The following is a 12,043-nucleotide window of genomic DNA, read 5'->3' as shown; positions in this document are numbered from 1 at the left end:
GGAAAAAGAGGCTAGGTGGCAAATGGGGAAAACAAGGTTGGGCATTGCAGGAGGAGTTTTATTCAAGGCGAACTGTCGAGGGGTTCCCATTATCACCCAACCGCGTAAGGAACGCAAAATCCGGGAACATAACACCGATATGACGGAAACTAGTGCGGCAAGAGTGGAACAAAACACTAGGCAAAGGCCGAGCCTTCCACCATTTACCAAGTATATAGATGTATTAAGATAACAAGATAATATAGTGATATCCCAACAAATAACCAATGTTCCAACAAGGAACGATCTCCAATCTTCACCTGCAACTAGCAACGCTATAAGAGGGGCTGAGCAAAGCGGTAACATAGCCAATCAATGGTTTGCTAGGACATGGTGGGTTAGAGGTTTGACATGGCAATTTGGGTAGGTATCATAGCATAGGCATAGCAAAAGAGCGAGCATCTAGCAAGCAAAGATAGAACTAATTTCGAGGGTATGATCATCTTGCCTGCAAAGTTCTCAGAGTTGGCTGGATCCTCAAAAGCAAACTCAACGGGCTCCTCGTTAGCGAACTCGTCTCCCTGCTCTACCCAAACAAGACAAACAAGCAAAATGAACACAATCAACCACGTACAAAGCTCAAACAAAACAAGATGCAAACATGATATGCTATGCGGGATGCGATATGTGATGCATATGCAAGATTTGACAAGGAATGATTGAACCTGGCCTCAACTTGGAAATCCAAGAGTGCCACTGGAAAGGTTAGGTGATTTCGGTTGAAATCAATATAAAGATCACCGGAATCGGATGCACGGTTTGGAAATGGCAAGCAAAACAAATATGGCACCGGTCTACGATACACAACAAGTAGCCATCTAAATGCATCAAGATAATTATACTACAACACTCAAACATGGCAACACAATACATGGAAGGGATCCACTCATAATTCTTGACAAAAGATGAACACTGAGCTACGGACAATTCATACATTAACAGGTTCAAACAAGCATGGCGAAAATGCAAATGATAACAGGTTTCAGACTTAGTCAAATTAACACAAGTCTGGAATTTCAGATCAGGTAGCACACTTTGGAGCATGAAAACTATGTGCTACGGGAACTTAACATGGCAAAGAAAGGCATGAAATGAAGCTACTCAAAGCACTTAACAAAAGTCCCTTAGTGACCTTGAGCCAAAAGGGATCAGAAAATACAATTGCAAGCATGTGAACATGGCAAAAACATAATCAGGTTACAGACTTAGAGAAAAACTGGAACATGCAAATCTGTTAACGAATAGGCATGTTTACGAGCTTGATGCACTCACTACAGAGCAAGGCATGACAAATTAAGCATACACCCATCAAGAATACATATCATAGAAGCTCGACAGGGCAAGAGCAACAACATAGCATGCACGGATCAACAACAACATCCTCAGCAAAATCGCTAACGAGTCAACAATCTACCAGGATTCACGAAATAGCAAAAGTACAGCTCGATGGACTCAATCTAGGGTGCTCCATAATTGCAAACAAAGACATGGACAGATAGAGCACCGCAATAGTAACAAATCATCCTTACTGATCAACCTCAAAAGAGGCACGGATCACTAGGAAACAACATGAACATATGGCATATTGATAAAAATAGATCAAGGACTGTGAAATTTCTAAGTCCCTGAAATCCGCATTAACGAATGCACTACTTTGCAAGCTTGTGCTAGTCACCACACATATATGGTAAGCACCTTTGTAAAGATGGCATGGCATATAGCAAAACACATGTAGAGCTCAGGAGCATATCATGCACACATTAATCATGGCAAAAATGACAAATAGCTATTTGGTGCAGCAGATCTGACAATTATCTCAAATAGCTCCCTTCCAACAGCATTTCGGGCATCAAGATGAGCTCAAATGAAAATGATGCAATGAGGTGAAATGATGTACTCTCTAAGCCGAACATCTTGATATTCTACACGCGCAAAATGGAGCTACGGATGCGGAGTTACGGCATGAACAAGAATGCAAAATAATATGTAGACTTGGGGGAAAAACGGGGTCAACCCTAGGGTTTACTGTAGCAACCGAATCCAGATCTGGGCGCACGTACTTCGAGGTTGGCCGGGGAGCTCGCTGAAGTTCGTCGAGGGACTTGGTGAGGAGGGCGCCGACCGGAGCTCCTCAGGCGGCGAGGTGGTGGCGCCGGCGCGCCAAGGTGCGGCGGCGAACGGGCGGTGGTCGGCAACTGGCAGGCGGCGGAGGTGCCGCGACATCGAGGCGGAGGCGGCGTCGGCGACCGGACGACGACGGCGGCGGGACGAGGCTGCTTCAGGCGCGGGCGGCGCTCGGGAGCAAGAAGGTGGGGCCCGGGCGTGGGAGGAGAGGGCCGGCCTTGGGCCCGGGCGGGCCGGCGGCGATGTGGGCACGGCTGCCCATGTGGCGGCATGCGGTTGGTCCAGGCAGAGCGGCGGACGTGTCCGGCGCGTCCGGACGCTGTCCGGTGCGCGGAGAGGAAGGGGAGCTAGGGTTTTCGGGTGGAAGATCCGAAAATTTCGGGAAGAAGCTATATTTATAGGTAGGAGGGGCTAGGAGAGTCCAAATGAGGTGCGGTTTTCGGCCACGCGATCGCGATCGAACGCCCTAGATGATGGAGAGGTTTTTGGTGGGTTTTGGGCCAAATTAGAAGGGTGTTGGTCTACATCACACACGAGGCCTTCTCGGTCCCTCGGTTAACCGTTGGAGTATCAAACGATGTCCAAATGGTACGAAACTTGACAGGCGGTCTACCGGTAGTAAACCGAGGCCGCTTGGCAAGTCTTGGCCCAAACCGGAAATGTTTAACCCCCACACACGAAAAGAAGGTAGAAAGGACCACCGGAGGAGATAGGAGCGCCGGAATGCAAAACAGACAACGGGGAAAATGCTCAGATGCATGAGACGAACACGTATGCAAATGCAATGCACATGATGACATGAAATGATATGCATGACAACGACAAGAACACACGGAGGCAAAAACCCGAACCCGAGGAAATAAAATAACTTAGCACCGGAAACGACAAGAGTTGGAGTACATATAGGTAAATTACATCTGGGGTGTTACAACACTCCACTACTACGAAAGGATCTCGTCCCGAGATCTAGGACTGGAAGAACGCCGGGTACTCAGAACGGAGGTGATCCTCGCGTTCCCAGGTGGCTTCACGGTCGGAATGGTGTGACCACTTGACTTTGAGGAATTTGATTGACTTATTGTGAGTCTTGCGTTCAGTCTCTTCAAGAATAGGAACGGGGTGCTCATGATAAGAGAGATCTTCTTGGAGATCAATGTCTTCGAAGTTGACGGTGTGGTCAGGGGTCTTGAAGCACTTGCGGAGCTGAGAGACATGGAACACGTCGTGCACATTTGCAAAGTTTGAAGGAAGCTCGAGTTGATAGGCGAGATCGCCTCTCTTGCTGACGATCTTGAAAGGACCCACGTATCTAGGGGCAAGCTTCCCTTTGATACCGAAGCGACGAGTACCTTTCATTGGAGAGACGTGGAGGTAAACATGATCTCCGATCTCGAAAGCCAAATCACGGTGCTTACTATCATAGTAACTCTTCTGGCGCGATTGCGCTGCTTTGAGGTTACCGCGAATGACTTTGCACATCTCATCTGCCTCTGTGATCAAGTCATTTCCAAGAAGTTGACGTTCACCGGTCTTTGACCAGTTAAGAGGAGTACGACACTTCCTGCCATACAGAATTTTGAATGGGGCCTTGCCTGAACTTGCTTGAAAATTGTTGTTGTAGGAGAATTCGGCGTATGGAAGACAATCCTCCCACTTCATACTGAAAGAGATAACGCAAGCCCCGAGCATATCTTCGAGAATCTAATTGACACGCTCGACTTGACCGCTAGTTTGAGGATGGAAAGCTGTGCTGAAGCGGATGTTGGTGCCCATGGCCTTCTGAAAAGAATCCCAAAACTTGGAGGTAAAGATGCTGCCACGGTCTGAAGAGATCACCTGTGGAATACCGTGCAGAGAGACAATTCGAGAGGTATACAGCTCCGCCAATTGAGCTGAAGTGATAGACTCTTTGATAGGCAGAAAGTGAGCCACTTTAGTGAGTTTGTCGATGACAACGAATATAGCATCATTGCCAGGCTTGGACTTTGGAAACCCAGTCACGAAGTCCATCTCAATGTGGTCAAACTTCCATTCTGGAATGGCAAGCGGTTGGAGGAGACCAACTGGCCTTTGGTGTTCTTCCTTCACTCTTCTGCAGACATCACACTCATTCATGAATTGAGCAATCTCGTGCTTCATTCGAGTCCACCAATAAGCCTACTTGAGGTCCTGATACATTTTCGTGCTCCCAGGGTGGATGGAGAGGAGTGAATTGTGCGCCTCGTTCATAATAACTTTACGAAGGTCACCTTTGGGCACAACAATATGATCCTCGAAGAAGAGAGTATCCTTGTCATCAAGGTGATAGCACTTGTACTTGGGTTGACTCTTGGCAATCCCAATCTTCACCTTCTTCACCATAGCATCAAGAAGTTGAGCCTGACGAATCTAATCTTCCAAGGTAGGAGAGACTTGAAGGTTGGCGAGGAAACCTTGAGGAACAACTTGCAGATTGAGTTTGTGGAAAGCTTCACAAATTTCGGGTTGGTAAGGCTTGATAATCAGACTGTTGCAGTACGCCTTCCTGCTCAAAGTGTCAGCAATCACATTGGCCTTGCCTGGAGTATACTCGATACTCGGATTATACTCTTGAATCATTTCGACCCAACGAATCTGCCTGAGGTTGAGATTAGGCTGAGTGAAGATGTACTTGAGACTCTTGTGGTCAGTGAAGATGTCCACTTTTCTTCCCAAAAAGAGATGTCTCCAAGTCAAAAGAGCATGCACAACTGCCGCCAACTCGAGTTCATGAGTGGGGTAGTTCTTCTTGTTGGGCTTCAACTGGTGAGAGGTATAAGCCACAACTCTCTTCTCTTGCATCAACACTGCACCAAGACCTTGAAGAGAGGCATCACAGAAGACCTCGAACGGTTTGGATTCATCAGGAGGAGTCAGAACTGGAGCAGTGACCAATTTCTCTTTCAAAGTGTTGAAAGCGATGTCACATTCCGGAGACCAAACGTACTTGATGTGCTTCTGGAGAAGGTTTGAAAGAGGCTTCACGATCTTTGAAAAGTTCTCAACGGACCTTCAACAGTAGCTTGCGAGACCGAGGAAGCTACGGAGTTGCTTCACGTTCTGAGGTGGTTCCCAATTCACAATTGCAGACACCTTCTCAGGATTCACCACAATGCCCTTGGCAGAGATGATATGCCCAAGATAGAGAACCTCATCGAGCCAAAACTCGCACTTTGAGAACTTGGCGTAGAACTGATATTCCCTGAGCTTATCGAGCACCACACGCAAGTGCTTGGCATGATCTTCATTGTTCTTCAAAAAGACCAGAATGTCATCGAGATAGACCAAGACAAAGTCATTTGTGTAGGAGTTGAAGATGAAGTTCATCATGCGAGAGAAAGTCAGAGGAGCGTTGACGAGGCCAAAAGACATGACAGTGTATTCATATGAACCATAGCTTGTTCTGAAAGCCATCTTGGGAATATCTTGCTCACGGATTCGAATTTGGTGATAACCCATACGGAGATCAAGCTTGGAGAATACTCGGGCACCTTTGAGTTGTTCGAACAGCTCATTGATGTTGGGAAGTGGGTACTTGTTCTTGATAGTCTTCTTGTTCAATGGACGGTAGTCAACACAAAGTCGGTCCGTTCCATCCTTCTTCTTCACAAAAATAACTCCACAACCCCACGGAGAAGAACTAGGTCGGATGAGACCCATTCGCTCTTGAATATCGAGTTGCTTCTTCAACTCCTTCAACTCTTCAGGTCCGAGCTTGTAAGGACGCTTGCAAACCTGTTCTGTGCCAGGCTAAAGATTGATGACGAATTCAACTGGCCTGTGCGGAGGCATTCCTGGAAGCTCTTCTGGAAAGACGTCTTGATATTCGCAAACGACTGGAATTTGAGAGATGGCATCCAGTTCACCCTTCTCATTGAGAGAAAACAGACGGATTGTATCATCACGAGCGGCAAAGACAATTACATCCTCAGACAAATGAGTCAATTGAATCTTCCTGGCAGCACAATCAAGATGAGCCTTGTGCTTAGAAAGCCAATCCATTCCGAGAATAAGATCAATATCTGAGTAGCCCAGAACAATAGGAGAAGCTAGAAATTTGTTGTCGCCCAACGTGATAGAAATATCTGGGACGCAGAAATTAGCTGTCATTTGCTTGCCCGGTGACACAATTTGCAAAGAACTTTGCAGATACTGGTAATCGCACTCATACTTGGATGCAAAAGGTTTTGAAATAAAACAATGCGATGCACCAGTGTCAAAAAGAACTTCTGCAGGAATATCGTTAACATGAAGGTTACCCATGATGACATCTGATGAGTCCTCTGCCTGAGCTGCATTCATCAAGTTGACCTTGGCGTGCTTGGGGTTATGCTTGATCACAGCTGTACTTGCCGATCTCACAGGAGAAGGAGGAGGGAGACTCCTCTGATTGAAGCATTTGTTGGCATAGTGACCCTTCTGTTGGCCCTTGTTGCACGTGACCTCTGAAAGTGGACGGTGATACATAGCACTCGATCTTGGAGCTTGAGACGAAGTCTTGTTCTGAAAGCCAGGGTTGGGTGGGTGGGAAGATCCACTGCCACCTTTGCTCTTCTGTTGATAAGGCTGACGGAATGGAGGAGGAGGAAGCCAATACTTCTGCTGCTTAGTCACTTGAGTTGAGGAAGAAGGAGTAGCATCTCTGACTCGCTTCTTGGAAGCATCATACTTTAGTTGAGCAGCCTCTTGCTTCAATGCCATGTTGTAAAACTCATTGTACCCCTGGGCTCAAAGAGAACAAGAGCTAGCTGGATTTCTTCTCTGAGACCACCCCTGAACTGGTATATCATGCTCTTCTCGTCAGGGACGTCCTGCTTAGCAAAGTGGGCGAGCTTCTGAAACATCTTGTTGTAGTCATAGACAGACATAGAGCCTTGCTTCAGGTTGCGGAATTCCTCACGCTTGCTTTCAACCATGCTCTGAGGAATATGATGAGCTTTGAAGTCTTGACGGAATTCATCCCAGGTAATCACACGGCCTCCTCTGGAATCTTTGTACTGCTGAAACCATTCTGCAGCTTGGTCTTTAAGTTGGAAGGAAGCGAACTTGACAAAGTCCTCAGGCCTGACGTTACTGCACTCGAAATGCTTGCATAAGTCCACGAGCCAATCATCAGCATCAGTTGCCTCAACACAATTGCTGAAGGTCCTTGGCTGGTTAGCAAGGAACTGGTTGAGTGTAGCAAAGTGATTCTGATTGTTGCCCTGGTTGCCTTGGTTCGCTTGGTTGCGCTCTTGAAGAATTTGCATGATCAACTGCGTGTTTGCATTGGTAGCGGCCATCATAGCTTGCCATGCCTCCGGAGGTGGAGGTGGTGGTGGCGGATCAGGATTCGGAGTCGTGTGCGTTGGAGGAGCCATCCTGAACAGGTTGACATCCATTAGCACATTTATAGACAAAAATTGAAGCTGAACTAAACAGGTTGAAATTTCAACATATAGTCTTTGCATCCGAACGAAATGAACGAATGCATTCCAATTAAAATGGTCACATATCCATAAATTTAGAAGCCACTTAGAATTGATGTAGAAGAAGAACAACAACAAGGTATGGAGCAAGAACGAATACTCGGTAAGGATCACCCAATCTCAAACCAAATATCCGTGGAAGAAGAACTAGAGCTACAAGAATTCCCACCTATGAAACTCCCGAACCTTTCCGGTTATGCAATCAGGTGTTGGGGATACAGGGGAAGCATAATATCTCACCCAAATCTAGCAAATCCTACATCCAGCTGTATCCATCCTTCAACACATAACCGAGAAAACTTCGGAAATCGTCTACCTCAACCTTCGAAAAGCATCCGTTATACAAGTTATGGCAATACTCCCGAACTCCCGCCCCAGTACTGGGTGGCGTCTAGGTTATCTCACCAACAACTGCATAAAAGAGATTTTCGATGTCGGCGAACTAAACTCAGGTATTCCAGAACTACAACGATAAAATTGTGACGACAACACCTCGAAGCTCAACTCCCCGGGACACTGCCACAACCCCTAAATGACAGGAGGCACCAAGAACAATGTTCTCGTCACAAATCGATCGGAACGATTCCAAGATACCCGCGTGATACTAAATTTTTTTTTAGTGAAATTTGAGAAGAGAAGAGTCAAAACTCTACGTCAGGATGCCTTACCAGAGCGATGAAGGGACTGGGGAGTAAAAAGAATTCCTAAACTCTCCGATATGTAATTCCTAAATGACTCAAAACATTTTTTTCTAGACTTAACTCGTCAGCTAATTCGATCAATCAGTGGGGGCTCCTAAGGTCGGGGAAGGCTCTGATTACCAACTTGTAACGCCCTCGATGCGGCTATATCTCCTACGTGTTGAAGCACGACTTAGAGGCATAACCGCATTGAAAGCAATGTGGAAAGTAAGGTAATCTTCACAACAACCCATGTAAATAGATAATAGGGGAAAAAGGTACATAGTTGGGTTACACTCGCCACGTCACACAAAGTACATAAATAGCATTACAATCATCCAATACACTCATGGTACGACTACGGTACCAAAATAAAAGATCAACCCCAACATGCGACATGGTCCCGATCGCCCTAACTGGGCACCAATACTGATCATTAGGGAAAGACACATAGTAACGGCGTGAGTCTTCGTCGAACTCCCACTTCAGCTCAAGGGCATCATCTGGAACGGAATCATCGGGCCCTGCATCTGGTTTGGAAGTAATCTGTGAGCCACGGGGACTCAGCAATCTCGCACCCTCGTGATCAAGACTATTTAAGCTTATAGGTAAGGCAAGGTAATATGTGGAGCTGCAGCAAGTTACTAGCATATTTGGTGGCTAACCTGTTCGCAAAAGAGAGCGAGAAGAGAAGGCAAAGCACGAATGAAGAACTAAAGAACAACCTACGGCAAACATTACTCCAACACCGTGTTCACTTCCCGGACTCCGCCGAGAAGAGACCATCACGGTAACACACGCAGTTGATTCATTTTAATTAATTAAGGTTCATGTTATCTACAACCGGACATTAACAAATTCCCATCTGCCCATAACCGCGGGCACGGCTTTCGAAAGTTCAAATCCCTGCAGGGGAGTCCCAACTTAGCCCATCACAAGCTCTCACGGTCAACGAAGGATAAATCTTCTCCTGAGACATTCCGATCAGACTCGTGTAAGTGCATCTAGTGCCACCCCTAGTTGGTTTTGGAGTATTGACGACAAACCTAGTTGAGGGACTAATGTGTTTGTGAGAATTGCAGGATAACACAGGTAGAAGTCCCTCATTGATTCGGTTTTCCTACCAGAGATGACCCCTAAAAATGTATGAAGACATTGATGTCAAAGGTGGTATGTGAAGATATTCACATTGAAGACTATGACACGAGAAGACGTTGCATGAAGCATATGGAGCTCGAAGACTTAGATCTTTCGTAGTTCTTTTTCTTCTTTGTTGAGTCATAGGAACTACCGTACTGTTAAGTGGGGTCCAAGAGAACCAGTCAGAATGACTGAAGTGATGCTTAACCAAAACCTATGTCTTCGAGTGAAGACTATGAGAGCAAATCTTGTCCAGAGTCGGACAAGTCAGCTTTGCTTATAGCCCAAGTAAAGTTGCCGTGTGTGTTTGAAATCTGACCGTTGGAACACGTGTCAGTTCCTTAGTGACCCAGGGTCATTTCGGACAAATCAGGTCAGGTTGCCTAGTGGCTATAAATAGCCCACCCCTACAACCATAAACGGTTGGCTGCTCAGAGTTAGAGTACGGCTTTTGTCGTTTGAGAGCAACCCACCTTGAAGCCTTTGAGAGAGAATTCCTTGCGAGGATAAATCCCTAACCACCCAGAGCTAAAGAGTGTTAGGCATCACTTAAGTCTTACTGTTTGTGTGATCTGAAGACTTATTACACTTGAGGACTGTGAATCCTCCAGCCGGTTAGGCGTCGCGTTCTGAGCATCCAAGAGCCATTGTGGATCGCCGGTGAACGAAGTTTGTGAAGCTTTGGGAGTCTACCTTTAAGACTTACTAGAGTGATTGGGCGAGGTCTGTGTGACCTTAGCTCAAGGGGAATACGGTGAGGACTGGGTGTCCTGAGCTGCGTGTTCAGGACTGAGTGTCCGGGACTGTGTGTTCTCAGGTTTAAATACCTAGCCGCCCTAACCAGACGTACAGTTGTCACAGCAACTCGAACTGGTCCAACAAATCATTGTCTTCAACAAGTCACTGGTTTCATCCTTCCCCTTCCCTTTACTCACTGTTGGTCCTTGTGAAGTCGCTGTATGACTGCATTATCTTTTGTCTTCACTGAGTGACTGCTTGATCTGATTGGCTTCATAATATCTTCCTATTTGATCCTTACTACCTAGCTGCTATTAGTCATTGTGCTTTCACTTCATTGAATACTTGACTATGGCTTGCCTAGTGTAGTCTACCTTCCGCTGCATGATAATAGGTTTATTCCTATCATTTGTCTTCGAAACTTCCACGTATAGAAGCCTTTCAAAAAAATCGCCTATTCACCCCCCTCTAGTCGATATAATGCACTTTCAATTGGTATCAGAGCAAGGTACTCCCTTGTTCTGTGTGATTCGGTTTAACCACCTGGAGTTTTAGCTATGTCAATTGCAGGGATAATTAAAGTCTCCGCTGCGTGCCCCGTCTTTGATGGAACTGAATATCCCTACTAGAAGAATAAGATGCGCATGCATCTTGAAGCCATTGACGTCAACTTATGGTATGTCGTCAAGAACGGTGTTCCCAAGGCTGGAGAAGGTGTCACTGCTGCTGACGTCAAGAAGTTCGTTCAACTGGACTCTCCTGCCAAGAATATCATTTGTGGTCATCTGACCAAAGGACAGTATGGCCGTGTGAGTGCTTTGGAAACATCTAAGCTAGTCTGGGACTGGCTCTCCAAGGTCAACGAAGGCGTCTCAACCCAGAGAGATCAGAGAATCAGTGTCCTTCGCAACCTCTTCAACCGCTTCATGAGAAATGACAATGAGAATGTCCAGCTCACATTTGATCGACTCACTGACATCACAAATGAGCTTCAAGCCCTCGGCGCTACTGAGATCACCAAGCATGAAGTCTTCAAGACACTCCTGAGATCACTTGACAGTTCGTTTGACACCCTAGCCTTGATGATTCAAGAACGTCCTGATTTCAAGACACTCGATCCGTTTGACATACTTGAGAGGCTCAACACACATGAGTTTCAGCTTTCCGAGAAAAGAGATATCTACGGTCCCAACTATGGGTGAACTCGTGCCTTCAAGGCAAAAGCTGTCTCCACATCTGAAGAAGAATCCGACAGCAGTACTGATGATCCTGAAGACATTGGAAAGGAGCTTCCTATGCTTGTGAAGAAGTTCCAAAAATTCACCAAGAAGAAAGGCTTCAGAAAGTCTTCACGATCAAGCTCAAGGAATGATGAAGCTTCTGCTTATGACTACAAGAAAAGATCATGCCACAAGTGCAAGAAACCTGGCCACTACATCTCTGAGTGTCGGCAGTGGGACAATGAGAACAAGAAGAAGAAGAAGAAGAGAAAGGAGTATGACTCTGACGACAAGAAGAAGAAATACTCAAAGTCTTCTTCCAAGTCTTCCTCCAAGTCTTCATCACACAAGAAAAGCTCATCTGGCAAGGCCCGTGCGTTTGTTGGCAAGGAAATGGATTCAGAGGAGGAGTCTGCTTCTGAGGAGGAGGAGGTGGAGTCTGAGGAGGAGTCCGATTCCGGTGTTGTGAGTCTGGCTACAACATAAGTTTCCAAGTCCATCTTCAACACTGAAGACAACGACCTCATCACCAACACTGACGCAAATGACAAGGACTACTCCGCTCCTACCTACTGCTTCATGGCATGTGGTGCTAAGGTAAACACACGCACTACTC

The sequence above is a fragment of the Triticum aestivum genome, chromosome 1A (assembly GCF_018294505.1).
Source record: "Triticum aestivum cultivar Chinese Spring chromosome 1A, IWGSC CS RefSeq v2.1, whole genome shotgun sequence".
Taxonomy (NCBI): domain Eukaryota; kingdom Viridiplantae; phylum Streptophyta; class Magnoliopsida; order Poales; family Poaceae; genus Triticum; species Triticum aestivum.
Note: the sequence above shows the minus strand (reverse complement) of the source record.